The sequence below is a fragment of the Anarhichas minor genome, unplaced genomic scaffold (genome assembly GCF_050575085.1).
Source record: "Anarhichas minor isolate MPS153535 unplaced genomic scaffold, ASM5057508v1 ptg000007l, whole genome shotgun sequence".
In the NCBI taxonomy this organism is placed as follows: Eukaryota; Metazoa; Chordata; class Actinopteri; order Perciformes; family Anarhichadidae; genus Anarhichas; species Anarhichas minor.
Window position 1 is genome coordinate 11,421,977 of NW_027466453.1, and position 15,338 is coordinate 11,437,314.

The 15,338-nt window shown below is 37.1% G+C and overlaps 13 non-coding genes across 13 annotated transcripts; all 13 read right to left on the reverse strand.

Moving 5' to 3' along the window:
• Nucleotides 1–5,208: 5,208 nt before the first annotated feature.
• Nucleotides 5,209–5,280, reverse strand: trnae-uuc (transfer RNA glutamic acid (anticodon UUC)). The gene has a single exon. It is a non-coding gene; the product is annotated as a tRNA-Glu (tRNA).
• A 344-nt stretch (nucleotides 5,281–5,624) lies between these two features.
• On the reverse strand, nucleotides 5,625–5,696 carry trnae-uuc (transfer RNA glutamic acid (anticodon UUC)). The gene has a single exon. It is a non-coding gene; the product is annotated as a tRNA-Glu (tRNA).
• A 751-nt stretch (nucleotides 5,697–6,447) lies between these two features.
• trnae-uuc (transfer RNA glutamic acid (anticodon UUC)) lies at nucleotides 6,448–6,519 on the reverse strand. Its single transcript has one exon. It is a non-coding gene; the product is annotated as a tRNA-Glu (tRNA).
• A 751-nt stretch (nucleotides 6,520–7,270) lies between these two features.
• On the reverse strand, nucleotides 7,271–7,342 carry trnae-uuc (transfer RNA glutamic acid (anticodon UUC)). The gene has a single exon. It is a non-coding gene; the product is annotated as a tRNA-Glu (tRNA).
• Nucleotides 7,343–9,011: 1,669 nt separating this feature from the next.
• trnae-uuc (transfer RNA glutamic acid (anticodon UUC)) lies at nucleotides 9,012–9,083 on the reverse strand. Its single transcript has one exon. It is a non-coding gene; the product is annotated as a tRNA-Glu (tRNA).
• Nucleotides 9,084–9,529: 446 nt separating this feature from the next.
• trnae-uuc (transfer RNA glutamic acid (anticodon UUC)) lies at nucleotides 9,530–9,601 on the reverse strand. Its single transcript has one exon. It is a non-coding gene; the product is annotated as a tRNA-Glu (tRNA).
• Nucleotides 9,602–10,352: 751 nt separating this feature from the next.
• trnae-uuc (transfer RNA glutamic acid (anticodon UUC)) lies at nucleotides 10,353–10,424 on the reverse strand. Its single transcript has one exon. It is a non-coding gene; the product is annotated as a tRNA-Glu (tRNA).
• Nucleotides 10,425–10,768: 344 nt separating this feature from the next.
• On the reverse strand, nucleotides 10,769–10,840 carry trnae-uuc (transfer RNA glutamic acid (anticodon UUC)). The gene has a single exon. It is a non-coding gene; the product is annotated as a tRNA-Glu (tRNA).
• A 1,158-nt stretch (nucleotides 10,841–11,998) lies between these two features.
• On the reverse strand, nucleotides 11,999–12,070 carry trnae-uuc (transfer RNA glutamic acid (anticodon UUC)). The gene has a single exon. It is a non-coding gene; the product is annotated as a tRNA-Glu (tRNA).
• A 344-nt stretch (nucleotides 12,071–12,414) lies between these two features.
• trnae-uuc (transfer RNA glutamic acid (anticodon UUC)) lies at nucleotides 12,415–12,486 on the reverse strand. Its single transcript has one exon. It is a non-coding gene; the product is annotated as a tRNA-Glu (tRNA).
• Nucleotides 12,487–12,830: 344 nt separating this feature from the next.
• trnae-uuc (transfer RNA glutamic acid (anticodon UUC)) lies at nucleotides 12,831–12,902 on the reverse strand. The gene has a single exon. It is a non-coding gene; the product is annotated as a tRNA-Glu (tRNA).
• Nucleotides 12,903–14,060: 1,158 nt separating this feature from the next.
• On the reverse strand, nucleotides 14,061–14,132 carry trnae-uuc (transfer RNA glutamic acid (anticodon UUC)). The gene has a single exon. It is a non-coding gene; the product is annotated as a tRNA-Glu (tRNA).
• A 344-nt stretch (nucleotides 14,133–14,476) lies between these two features.
• Nucleotides 14,477–14,548, reverse strand: trnae-uuc (transfer RNA glutamic acid (anticodon UUC)). Its single transcript has one exon. It is a non-coding gene; the product is annotated as a tRNA-Glu (tRNA).
• Nucleotides 14,549–15,338: the final 790 nt, after the last annotated feature.

Here is a 15,338-nt window from a genome sequence, read left to right on the forward strand (position 1 = left end):
TTCATCCGACTCAGTTCCTGAAGGATTTTCTTTGCTGGCAACACCACTGGTGCGAGAACTCCTAAGGGGTCATAGATTGAACTAACAACTGAAAGGAGGCCTCTTCTGGTAAAAGGACAGTCTTTGACAGTAATCTTAAACTGAAAGGTATCTGACTCGACACACCAGTGTGCACCCAGGGCTCTCTCAATTGGGAGTTTGTCTTGTTCGAGATCCAGGTTCTTCACCTCTTTGGCCAACTCACCACCTGGAATTGAGTTTAGGACTTTACGGCTGTTGCTGACCCATTTTGTGAGACGGAAACCTCCCTTGGAACAGATTGCTCTCAGATCCTGACACAGCACAACTGCCTTCTCTTCTGTTGCCACAGACTTGAGACAATCGTCCACGTAAAAATTCTGAAGCACTGTGTTGGCCACTTCTGGGTCAAACTCTTTCCTATGATCCTCAGCACACTTCCTCAGGGCAAAACTGGCACAGCTAGGTGAAGAACTAGCGCCAAATATGTGCACCACCATTTTGTGTTCCACCAAATCTTGCGTGAGGTCTCCCCCAGGCCACCACAGGAACCTAAGAAGGTCAGAATCCTCTTCTGCCACCTTGACTTGGTGGAACATCGACTCCACATCTGCCATAAGTGCCACCGGTTCTTGTCTGAATCGTATTATGACACCTACAAGACTGCTGGTTAAGTCTGGTCCCTGTAGAAGTTGTTCGTTCAATGACGTGCCTTGGTATGATGCACCACAGTCGAACACCACCCTTAACTTCTGCTTCACAGGATGGTATACACCATGGTGGGGTATATACCAGACTTTATCCACATTGCATTGAAGCTCATCGTCTGATAGTTGCACAGCGTAACCTTTTTCCATGAGGTCAGTCATGAAGGCAGTGTACTCTAGTTGATAGCTTGGATTTCTGTTGAACTTCCTCCGTAGGTTAAGTGCTCTCTGCTCGGCAACTTTACGGTTGTTTGGCATGTTGACCATCCGGTTCTTTAGTGGTAGACACAGGCTGTAATGCCCATCCAGAAGCTTTGCTGATCTGGTGACCATGTCCATGAAGCAATGATCATCTCTGGACATCTCGACCTGTTCATCTTTTTCCCTCTCAGGGAAATCCACCTTAAATTGCTGCTGCCACAGGTCATCAAGTCTTGTTACTGAGATGCGGTTTGATGAAACCTTGCATTGTTTACCCTGCTGGTGAGCACTACTTTCTCTTAATGGTCCATTTACAGTCCATCCTAGCCTAGTTCTTACGGCATAGGGTCCGCCGTTGACGCTGTTCACAACCTGCCATGGCTCCATGGCCTTGTGGGCATTAGCTCCGATGAGCAGTCCCACGTCTGCATTGATTACAGGAATGCACACGTCTTTAAGGTGAGACCATCCTTTCAAATCCTCTTGACGTGGAATGTTCTCTTTGTTTACAGGAATGTTTTTTCTACTGAACGAATTTGGGAGCTCAAAGAAGTTGTCCTCAGACAGATCACTGACTTCTATGCCGGACACCTCATAAGTGTCAACAGGTTTTTCATCACCCATCGTTCTCAGTAAGATGGATGTTCTCCTTCCACTGACTTTAAGTTGGTTCATTAACTTTTCTGTGCAGAAGCAGTCCGTACTTCCTGGATCAAGGAAGGCATACGTTTCCACTGTTTTATTTCCTTTTGTTGTTTTGACTCGGACAGGAACTATTGAGAGTATGCACTCTTCGTCGCCGGCCCCAGTGACTCCACATACTTTTCCAGCACATACCATTGCACTAGTGACTGGAAGACCACCACTTCTCTCTGCATTGTCAGTAGCTTTGCTTTCCTGTTCGGTTGCGTCGTCTCGTCTTTTCATATGCAGGAGTGTGGGATGTGATAAAGAACACACCTGACAGCAAAGCCTTTCACTGCAGCTCCTGCTAATATGTCCATGCCTTAAACAGCTGAAACACAGTCCTTTGCCACGCAAAAATTCAATTTTTTCTTTGTGTGGCTTCCCTCTCATCTTTTTACATGAGTCTATGCTGTGTTGTCCTTTACAAAACATGCATGAGTTTGTTGCTACAATGTCTGAGGGACCCCTTTGCATGCTTGGTTCAAAGTCTTTAACCTTGTGGTCAATGTGCACCGTGCTTGTAGTGAATGTCTTCTTGCTTCTCCAATCCTGTGTCTTTGCCTCTGCATGCACCTTTGTAGCTGATTTAACTGATTGGCTATCCCTTATATCGCCAAATATTGGATGAGTAGCGATTTTGGCTTGTCTACGGATAAAGTCATCAAGGTCTTTAAAGTTGACTTTCCTGTCCTGCCGTTCCTGGATGTCACATGCGATTCCCCTCCATCTTTCTCTCAACTTGTAAGGTAGCTTTGTGACAACAGCTTTCATGTTGGCAGCATTGTTCATTTCTTCCAGGTAGCTAATGTCCATCATGGCATTGCAGCATCCAGTAAGGAAAAGTGAGTAGGCGTTTAAAGACTCACCGTCCTCAGGTTTGATGGGAGCCCAATTTAAGGCTTTATCAATGTAGGCCACAGCAAGTTTGTGCTCATTTCCAAACTGTTCCTTGAGAAGCTGCTTGGCTTTGTTGTATCCTCTCTCAGGATCCATGTGGAGGCAGCTTCTAATTAGCTCTCGGGGCTGACCACTAGTAAACTGCTCCATATAGTAGAGCCTATCCTTGGCATTATCAGTGCGGTCCTCTACTCCATGCTCGAAGGCCCTTATGAACAGATGGTAATCAAGCAGGTCTCCTTTAAAGGTGGGAATGTCCAATGGCGGCAAAATCGATCCTTTTTGCTGATTCATCATTAGCTCTGAGATATTAGCTTGCTGCTGCATAACACTGCACAATGTCTCCACAACATTGCCACTGATTTCAGCGTTCCTGGGTGGCTGCACTGAACGACCATAAACGCTTGGCTGTGGGTTAGGAAGATGAACTGGACCAGTTTCCACATGGCTGCGATGCTCGTGCCTTTCTCTTGATGCTAAGTTTTCTCTTACATTGTTTATTCCTGGCGCTGAATGTACTATCGACATGCGTCCAATGCCAAAATCTTCCAACACTTTAAGCTTAGCATCTGAAGTTGCTAAAGCAATGTTCAACTCCAACTCCTCTCTTTTAGCCTTTAATTCAGCTTCCTGCCTTTCCAATTCTTGTTTTCGTTTTAATGTGGCAACCTTAGCTAGCAATGTAGCTCTCTCCACTTCTGCTTTAAGGCGAATAGATGATGCTGTGGATGACACAGAACTCCCACTTTCTGATCCATGTTTCTTACTCTTTCTACTCCTGGTAGACAGTATTGTGGATATGCTATCCGAGGGCTTGATTTCATCATCACATAGCTTTGCTTGCTCAGCACGTTCATCAAACAACTCTATCCATCTTTCAGTTTTAGCAATGAAAACGTTGGCCTCCTGTGCTTTAGGTTCAAACCAACAAAGCTGATCATTCATATATTCCTCCTCGGTAAGGAACTGTTTCAGAGCATAGTTCTTCTCTTCAAAGTCTCTGAGTAACCCCTCGTAGTCAACTCTCAGTTTTCGTTTTATAGTGCTAACATCAGGATCCTCCTCCCGTAGTCGCTCTATTTCCCTGGTTTTGCTCGTTAGCTGAGCTAGCTTACTCCGTCTTTGCTGTATTAGCTTATTCCTTGTTTCATCTACAGCCTTCTCTGTCATTATCACTTGCCTTTTCCCTATGACAAACTCTTCTTCTTCCATAATAGCGTTTCAATCAGGTTCCTTTTGCTTCACAGTAATACTGTTAATGCACCTTATCCACGTGAACTTGATTGACAGCTCCTAGAGTTACGTTACCGGCATAACGCTCCGCGCTCATCAGTACCAAGCAAGCTAGCTTATTAGCACATGCTTACCGGAGTCCGTCCAAAACTGTAGCCTGGCACCTCGCGTCGTAATTCCCTCTTGTCCTCGATAATCCTTTCTTTTCCGTGAGGAGCCAGTTTTCCGACTAATGTAGCTCCAAATCTTTAGCAGTATGTAAACCTTAAGTTGACGCGTGTTTCTGGTCTTTAGCACATAGCATAACACGACGCCGCTCGTAGATGAAAGCAATACGTGTTTTATTGATCCAATTTCCTTCGTACAAGTCAGTCAATCAACTTCCTTTCTTCCTAAAAGTACGCTGATTACTTGGACATACTATCCACACTATCCACAGGTTATCCGCAACTTAATCCACGTACATCGTTCCATAACACGGTTCATAACACGTTTCATAACACGGTTCATAACACGTTTCATAACACGGTCGGAAAACTGTGCGGCTCCCTACTGCTTCAGATATTACTCACAACTGTCAGTAACTGTCGCAAAGTGACCTTAAAGTGACAGTTGTCTGTCACTTACATGTATTTCTTAATATAACAAATTATAACGACATCCTTGTAACATTCAAAGTAAAAACAGATGTGATTAAAGTTAAACATGTAAATACAAGTGAATATTTAGCAGCACATTGAATTTGGCTCTTACAATACTACAACATGTTTATTATCTTTTTGGACATGCCATACCACTACTTATTTATGTTTTTCAACATGCTATACTATGACGTTTTTATGTTTTTCGACATGCTATACTATCATTTTTTAAAATCTTTTTCCACATGCAATACTATGCCTGTTTTTGTAATCCTTTTCGACGTGCTAAACTATAACATTTTGATTGTCTTTTTCGACATGCTAAACTGTGACTTTTTTATGATATTTTTCGACGTGCTTGGCTGACTTTTTTATCATCTTTTTCAACGTGCATTTCAGGATCTTATTAAAATCTCATTCCCATACCGGGAGTCGAACCCGGGCGAAAACCAGGAATCCTGACCGCTAGACCATATGGGACTTGTTTTTTGATCAAATGTATGATCTTTTTCGACATACTATACTACAACATGTTTATTATCTTTTTGGACATGCCATACCACTACTTATTTATGTTTTTCAACATGCTATACTATGACGTTTTTATGTTTTTCGACATGCTATACTATCATTTTTTAAAATCTTTTTCCACATGCAATACTATGACTCTTTTTGTAATCCTTTTCGACGTGCTAAACTATAACATTTTGATTGTCTTTTTCGACATGCTAAACAGTGACTTTTTTATGATATTTTTCGACGTGCTTGGCTGACTTTTTTATCATCTTTTTCAACGTGCATTTCAGGATCTTATTAAAATCTCATTCCCATACCGGGAGTCGAACCCGGGCCGTCTGGGTGAAAACCAGGAATCCTGACCGCTAGACCATATGGGACTTGTTTTTTGATCAAATGTATGATCTTTTTCGACATACTATACTACAACATGTTTATTATCTTTTTGGACATGCCATACCACTACTTATTTATGTTTTTCAACATGCTATACTATGACGTTTTTATGTTTTTCGACATGCTATACTATCATTTTTTTAAATCTTTTTCCACATGCAATACTATGACTGTTTTTGTAATCCTTTTCGACGTGCTAAACTATAACATTTTGATTGTCTTTTTCGACATGCTAAACTGTGACTTTTTTATGATATTTTTCGACGTGCTTGGCTGACTTTTTTATCATCTTTTTCAACGTGCATTTCAGGATCTTATTAAAATCTCATTCCCATACCGGGAGTCGAACCCGGGCCGTCTGGGTGAAAACCAGGAATCCTGACCGCTAGACCATATGGGACTTGTCTTTTGATCAAATGTATGATCTTTTTCGACATACTATACTACAACATGTTTATTATCTTTTTGGACATGCCATACCACTACTTATTTATGTTTTTCAACATGCTATACTATGACGTTTTTATGTTTTTCGACATGCTATACTATCATTTTTTTAAATCTTTTTCCACATGCAATACTATGACTGTTTTTGTAATCCTTTTCGACGTGCTAAACTATAACATTTTGATTGTCTTTTTCGACATGCTAAACTGTGACTTTTTTATGATATTTTTCGACGTGCTTGGCTGACTTTTTTATCATCTTTTTCAACGTGCATTTCAGGATCTTATTAAAATCTCATTCCCATACCGGGAGTCGAACCCGGGCGAAAACCAGGAATCCTGACCGCTAGACCATATGGGACTTGTTTTTTGATCAAATGTATGATCTTTTTCGACATACTATACTACAACATGTTTATTATCTTTTTGGACATGCCATACCACTACTTATTTATGTTTTTCAACATGCTATACTATGACGTTTTTATGTTTTTCGACATGCTATACTATCATTTTTTAAAATCTTTTTCCACATGCAATACTATGACTCTTTTTGTAATCCTTTTCGACGTGCTAAACTATAACATTTTGATTGTCTTTTTCGACATGCTAAACTGTGACTTTTTTATGATATTTTTCGACGTGCTTGGCTGACTTTTTTATCATCTTTATCAACATGCATTTCAGGATCTTATTAAAATCTCATTCCCATACCGGGAGTCGAACCCGGGCCGCCTGGGTGAAAACCAGGAATCCTGACCGCTAGACCATATGGTACTTGTTTTTTGATCAAATGTATGATCTTTTTCGACATACTATACTACAACATGTTTATTATCTTTTTGGACATGCCATACCACTACTTATTTATGTTTTTCAACATGCTATACTATGACGTTTTTATGTTTTTCGACATGCTATACTATCATTTTTTTAAATCTTTTTCCACATGCAATACTATGCCTGTTTTTGTAATCCTTTTCGACGTGCTAAACTATAACATTTTGATTGTCTTTTTCGACATGCTAAACTGTGACTTTTTTATGATATTTTTCGACGTGCTTGGCTGACTTTTTTATCATCTTTTTCAACGTGCATTTCAGGATCTTATTAAAATCTCATTCCCATACCGGGAGTCGAACCCGGGCGAAAACCAGGAATCCTGACCGCTAGACCATATGGGACTTGTTTTTTGATCAAATGTATGATCTTTTTCGACATACTATACTACAACATGTTTATTATCTTTTTGGACATGCCATACCACTACTTATTTATGTTTTTCAACATGCTATACTATGACGTTTTTATGTTTTTCGACATGCTATACTATCATTTTTTAAAATCTTTTTCCACATGCAATACTATGACTCTTTTTGTAATCCTTTTCGACGTGCTAAACTATAACATTTTGATTGTCTTTTTCGACATGCTAAACTGTGACTTTTTTATGATATTTTTCGACGTGCTTGGCTGACTTTTTTATCATCTTTATCAACATGCATTTCAGGATCTTATTAAAATCTCATTCCCATACCGGGAGTCGAACCCGGGCCGCCTGGGTGAAAACCAGGAATCCTGACCGCTAGACCATATGGTACTTGTTTTTTGATCAAATGTATGATCTTTTTCGACATACTATACTACAACATGTTTATTATCTTTTTGGACATGCCATACCACTACTTATTTATGTTTTTCAACATGCTATACTATGACGTTTTTATGTTTTTCGACATGCTATACTATCATTTTTTTAAATCTTTTTCCACATGCAATACTATGCCTGTTTTTGTAATCCTTTTCGACGTGCTAAACTATAACATTTTGATTGTCTTTTTCGACATGCTAAACTGTGACTTTTTTATGATATTTTTCGACGTGCTTGGCTGACTTTTTTATCATCTTTTTCAACGTGCATTTCAGGATCTTATTAAAATCTCATTCCCATACCGGGAGTCGAACCCGGGCGAAAACCAGGAATCCTGACCGCTAGACCATATGGGACTTGTTTTTTGATCAAATGTATGATCTTTTTCGACATACTATACTACAACATGTTTATTATCTTTTTGGACATGCCATACCACTACTTATTTATGTTTTTCAACATGCTATACTATGACGTTTTTATGTTTTTCGACATGCTATACTATCATTTTTTTAAATCTTTTTCCACATGCAATACTATGCCTGTTTTTGTAATCCTTTTCGACGTGCTAAACTATAACATTTTGATTGTCTTTTTCGACATGCTAAACTGTGACTTTTTTATGATATTTTTCGACGTGCTTGGCTGACTTTTTTATCATCTTTTTCAACGTGCATTTCAGGATCTTATTAAAATCTCATTCCCATACCGGGAGTCGAACCCGGGCGAAAACCAGGAATCCTGACCGCTAGACCATATGGGACTTGTTTTTTGATCAAATGTATGATCTTTTTCGACATACTATACTACAACATGTTTATTATCTTTTTGGACATGCCATACCACTACTTATTTATGTTTTTCAACATGCTATACTATGACGTTTTTATGTTTTTCGACATGCTATACTATCATTTTTTAAAATCTTTTTCCACATGCAATACTATGACTCTTTTTGTAATCCTTTTCGACGTGCTAAACTATAACATTTTGATTGTCTTTTTCGACATGCTAAACTGTGACTTTTTTATGATATTTTTCGACGTGCTTGGCTGACTTTTTTATCATCTTTTTCAACGTGCATTTCAGGATCTTATTAAAATCTCATTCCCATACCGGGAGTCGAACCCGGGCGAAAACCAGGAATCCTGACCGCTAGACCATATGGGACTTGTTTTTTGATCAAATGTATGATCTTTTTCGACATACTATACTACAACATGTTTATTATCTTTTTGGACATGCCATACCACTACTTATTTATGTTTTTCAACATGCTATACTATGACGTTTTTATGTTTTTCGACATGCTATACTATCACGTTTTTATTATCTTTTTGGACATGCCATACCACTATGTTTTTATGTTTTTCAACATGCTATACTATGACGTTTATATGTTTTTCGACATGCTATACTATCATTTTTATTAAAATCTTTTTCCACATGCAATACTATGACTGTTTTTGTAATCCTTTTCGACGTGCTAAACTATAACATTTTGATTGTCTTTTTCGACATGCTAAACTGTGACTTTTTTATGATATTTTTCGACGTGCTTGGCTGACTTTTTTATCATCTTTTTCAACGTGCATTTCAGGATCTTATTAAAATCTCATTCCCATACCGGGAGTCGAACCCGGGCCACCTGGGTGAAAACCAGGAATCCTGACCGCTAGACCATATGGGACTTGTTTTTTGATCAAATGTATGATCTTTTTCGACATACTATACTACAACATGTTTATTATCTTTTTGGACATGCCATACCACTACTTATTTATGTTTTTCAACATGCTATACTATGACGTTTTTATGTTTTTCGACATGCTATACTATCACGTTTTTATTATCTTTTTGGACATGCCATACCACTATGTTTTTATGTTTTTCAACATGCTATACTATGACGTTTATATGTTTTTCGACATGCTATACTATCATTTTTTAAAATCTTTTTCCACATGCAATACTATGACTGTTTTTGTAATCCTTTTCGACGTGCTAAACTATAACACTTTGATTGTCTTTTTCGACATGCTAAACTGTGACTTTTTTATGATATTTTTCGACGTGCTTGGCTGACTTTTTTATCATCTTTTTCAGCGTGCATTTCAGGATCTTATTAAAATCTCATTCCCATACCGGGAGTCGAACCCGGGCCACCTGGGTGAAAACCAGGAATCCTGACCGCTAGACCATATGGGACTTGTTTTTTGATCAAATGTATGATCTTTTTCGACATACTGTACTACAACATGTTTATTATCTTTTTGGACATGCCATACCACTACTTATTTATGTTTTTCAACATGCTATACTATGACGTTTTTATGTTTTTCGACATGCTATACTATCATTTTTTAAAATCTTTTTCCACATGCAATACTATGCCTGTTTTTGTAATCCTTTTCGACGTGCTAAACTATAACATTTTGATTGTCTTTTTCGACATGCTAAACTGTGACTTTTTTATGATATTTTTCGACGTACTTGGCTGACTTTTTTATCATCTTTTTCAACGTGCATTTCAGGATCTTATTAAAATCTCATTCCCATACCGGGAGTCGAACCCGGGCGAAAACCAGGAATCCTGACCGCTAGACCATATGGGACTTGTTTTTTGATCAAATGTATGATCTTTTTCGACATACTATACTACAACATGTTTATTATCTTTTTGGACATGCCATACCACTACTTATTTATGTTTTTCAACATGCTATACTATGACGTTTTTATGTTTTTCGACATGCTATACTATCATTTTTTAAAATCTTTTTCCACATGCAATACTATGACTCTTTTTGTAATCCTTTTCGACGTGCTAAACTATAACATTTTGATTGTCTTTTTCGACATGCTAAACAGTGACTTTTTTATGATATTTTTCGACGTGCTTGGCTGACTTTTTTATCATCTTTTTCAACGTGCATTTCAGGATCTTATTAAAATCTCATTCCCATACCGGGAGTCGAACCCGGGCCGCCTGGGTGAAAACCAGGAATCCTGACCTCTAGACCATATGGGACTTGTTTTTTGATCAAATGTATGATCTTTTTCGACATACTATACTACAACATGTTTATTATCTTTTTGGACATGCCATACCACTACTTATTTATGTTTTTCAACATGCTATACTATGACGTTTTTATGTTTTTCGACATGCTATACTATCATTTTTTAAAATCTTTTTCCACATGCAATACTATGACTCTTTTTGTAATCCTTTTCGACGTGCTAAACTATAACATTTTGATTGTCTTTTTCGACATGCTAAACAGTGACTTTTTTATGATATTTTTCGACGTGCTTGGCTGACTTTTTTATCATCTTTTTCAACGTGCATTTCAGGATCTTATTAAAATCTCATTCCCATACCGGGAGTCGAACCCGGGCCGCCTGGGTGAAAACCAGGAATCCTGACCGCTAGACCATATGGGACTTGTTTTTTGATCAAATGTATGATCTTTTTCGACATACTATACTACAACATGTTTATTATCTTTTTGGACATGCCATACCACTACTTATTTATGTTTTTCAACATGCTATACTATGACGTTTTTATGTTTTTCGACATGCTATACTATCATTTTTTAAAATCTTTTTCCACATGCAATACTATGACTCTTTTTGTAATCCTTTTCGACGTGCTAAACTATAACATTTTGATTGTCTTTTTCGACATGCTAAACAGTGACTTTTTTATGATATTTTTCGACGTGCTTGGCTGACTTTTTTATCATCTTTTTCAACGTGCATTTCAGGATCTTATTAAAATCTCATTCCCATACCGGGAGTCGAACCCGGGCGAAAACCAGGAATCCTGACCGCTAGACCATATGGGACTTGTTTTTTGATCAAATGTATGATCTTTTTCGACATACTATACTACAACATGTTTATTATCTTTTTGGACATGCCATACCACTACTTATTTATGTTTTTCAACATGCTATACTATGACGTTTTTATGTTTTTCGACATGCTATACTATCATTTTTTAAAATCTTTTTCCACATGCAATACTATGCCTGTTTTTGTAATCCTTTTCGACGTGCTAAACTATAACATTTTGATTGTCTTTTTCGACATGCTAAACTGTGACTTTTTTATGATATTTTTCGACGTGCTTGGCTGACTTTTTTATCATCTTTTTCAACGTGCATTTCAGGATCTTATTAAAATCTCATTCCCATACCGGGAGTCGAACCCGGGCGAAAACCAGGAATCCTGACCGCTAGACCATATGGGACTTGTTTTTTGATCAAATGTATGATCTTTTTCGACATACTATACTACAACATGTTTATTATCTTTTTGGACATGCCATACCACTACTTATTTATGTTTTTCAACATGCTATACTATGACGTTTTTATGTTTTTCGACATGCTATACTATCATTTTTTAAAATCTTTTTCCACATGCAATACTATGACTCTTTTTGTAATCCTTTTCGACGTGCTAAACTATAACATTTTGATTGTCTTTTTCGACATGCTAAACAGTGACTTTTTTATGATATTTTTCGACGTGCTTGGCTGACTTTTTTATCATCTTTTTCAACGTGCATTTCAGGATCTTATTAAAATCTCATTCCCATACCGGGAGTCGAACCCGGGCCGCCTGGGTGAAAACCAGGAATCCTGACCTCTAGACCATATGGGACTTGTTTTTTGATCAAATGTATGATCTTTTTCGACATACTATACTACAACATGTTTATTATCTTTTTGGACATGCCATACCACTACTTATTTATGTTTTTCAACATGCTATACTATGACGTTTTTATGTTTTTCGACATGCTATACTATCATTTTTTAAAATCTTTTTCCACATGCAATACTATGACTCTTTTTGTAATCCTTTTCGACGTGCTAAACTATAACATTTTGATTGTCTTTTTCGACATGCTAAACAGTGACTTTTTTATGATATTTTTCGACGTGCTTGGCTGACTTTTTTATCATCTTTTTCAACGTGCATTTCAGGATCTTATTAAAATCTCATTCCCATACCGGGAGTCGAACCCGGGCCGCCTGGGTGAAAACCAGGAATCCTGACCGCTAGACCATATGGGACTTGTTTTTTGATCAAATGTATGATCTTTTTCGACATACTATACTACAACATGTTTATTATCTTTTTGGACATGCCATACCACTACTTATTTATGTTTTTCAACATGCTATACTATGACGTTTTTATGTTTTTCGACATGCTATACTATCATTTTTTAAAATCTTTTTCCACATGCAATACTATGACTCTTTTTGTAATCCTTTTCGACGTGCTAAACTATAACATTTTGATTGTCTTTTTCGACATGCTAAACAGTGACTTTTTTATGATATTTTTCGACGTGCTTGGCTGACTTTTTTATCATCTTTTTCAACGTGCATTTCAGGATCTTATTAAAATCTCATTCCCATACCGGGAGTCGAACCCGGGCCGCCTGGGTGAAAACCAGGAATCCTGACCGCTAGACCATATGGGACTTGTTTTTTGATCAAATGTATGATCTTTTTCGACATACTATACTACAACATGTTTATTATCTTTTTGGACATGCCATACCACTACTTATTTATGTTTTTCAACATGCTATACTATGACGTTTTTATGTTTTTCGACATGCTATACTATCATTTTTTAAAATCTTTTTCCACATGCAATACTATGCCTGTTTTTGTAATCCTTTTCGACGTGCTAAACTATAACATTTTGATTGTCTTTTTCGACATGCTAAACTGTGACTTTTTTATGATATTTTTCGACGTGCTTGGCTGACTTTTTTATCATCTTTTTCAACGTGCATTTCAGGATCTTATTAAAATCTCATTCCCATACCGGGAGTCGAACCCGGGCGAAAACCAGGAATCCTGACCGCTAGACCATATGGGACTTGTTTTTTGATCAAATGTATGATCTTTTTCGACATACTATACTACAACATGTTTATTATCTTTTTGGACATGCCATACCACTACTTATTTATGTTTTTCAACATGCTATACTATGACGTTTTTATGTTTTTCGACATGCTATACTATCATTTTTTAAAATCTTTTTCCACATGCAATACTATGCCTGTTTTTGTAATCCTTTTCGACGTGCTAAACTATAACATTTTGATTGTCTTTTTCGACATGCTAAACTGTGACTTTTTTATGATATTTTTCGACGTGCTTGGCTGACTTTTTTATCATCTTTTTCAACGTGCATTTCAGGATCTTATTAAAATCTCATTCCCATACCGGGAGTCGAACCCGGGCGAAAACCAGGAATCCTGACCGCTAGACCATATGGGACTTGTTTTTTGATCAAATGTATGATCTTTTTCGACATACTATACTACAACATGTTTATTATCTTTTTGGACATGCCATACCACTACTTATTTATGTTTTTCAACATGCTATACTATGACGTTTTTATGTTTTTCGACATGCTATACTATCATTTTTTAAAATCTTTTTCCACATGCAATACTATGACTCTTTTTGTAATCCTTTTCGACGTGCTAAACTATAACATTTTGATTGTCTTTTTCGACATGCTAAACAGTGACTTTTTTATGATATTTTTCGACGTGCTTGGCTGACTTTTTTATCATCTTTTTCAACGTGCATTTCAGGATCTTATTAAAATCTCATTCCCATACCGGGAGTCGAACCCGGGCCGCCTGGGTGAAAACCAGGAATCCTGACCTCTAGACCATATGGGACTTGTTTTTTGATCAAATGTATGATCTTTTTCGACATACTATACTACAACATGTTTATTATCTTTTTGGACATGCCATACCACTACTTATTTATGTTTTTCAACATGCTATACTATGACGTTTTTATGTTTTTCGACATGCTATACTATCATTTTTTAAAATCTTTTTCCACATGCAATACTATGACTCTTTTTGTAATCCTTTTCGACGTGCTAAACTATAACATTTTGATTGTCTTTTTCGACATGCTAAACAGTGACTTTTTTATGATATTTTTCGACGTGCTTGGCTGACTTTTTTATCATCTTTTTCAACGTGCATTTCAGGATCTTATTAAAATCTCATTCCCATACCGGGAGTCGAACCCGGGCCGCCTGGGTGAAAACCAGGAATCCTGACCGCTAGACCATATGGGACTTGTTTTTTGATCAAATGTATGATCTTTTTCGACATACTATACTACAACATGTTTATTATCTTTTTGGACATGCCATACCACTACTTATTTATGTTTTTCAACATGCTATACTATGACGTTTTTATGTTTTTCGACATGCTATACTATCATTTTTTAAAATCTTTTTCCACATGCAATACTATGACTCTTTTTGTAATCCTTTTCGACGTGCTAAACTATAACATTTTGATTGTCTTTTTCGACATGCTAAACAGTGACTTTTTTATGATATTTTTCGACGTGCTTGGCTGACTTTTTTATCATCTTTTTCAACGTGCATTTCAGGATCTTATTAAAATCTCATTCCCATACCGGGGGTCGAACCCGGGCGAAAACCAGGAATCCTGACCGCTAGACCATATGGGACTTGTTTTTTGATCAAATGTATGATCTTTTTCGACATACTATACTACAACATGTTTATTATCTTTTTGGACATGCCATACCACTACTTATTTATGTTTTTCAACATGCTATACTATGACGTTTTTATGTTTTTCGACATGCTATACTATCATTTTTTAAAATCTTTTTCCACATGCAATACTATGCCTGTTTTTGTAATCCTTTTCGACGTGCTAAACTATAACATTTTGATTGTCTTTTTCGACATGCTAAACTGTGACTTTTTTATGATATTTTTCGACGTGCTTGGCTGACTTTTTTATCATCTTTTTCAACGTGCATTTCAGGATCTTATTAAAATCTCATTCCCATACCGGGAGTCGAACCCGGGCGAAAACCAGGAA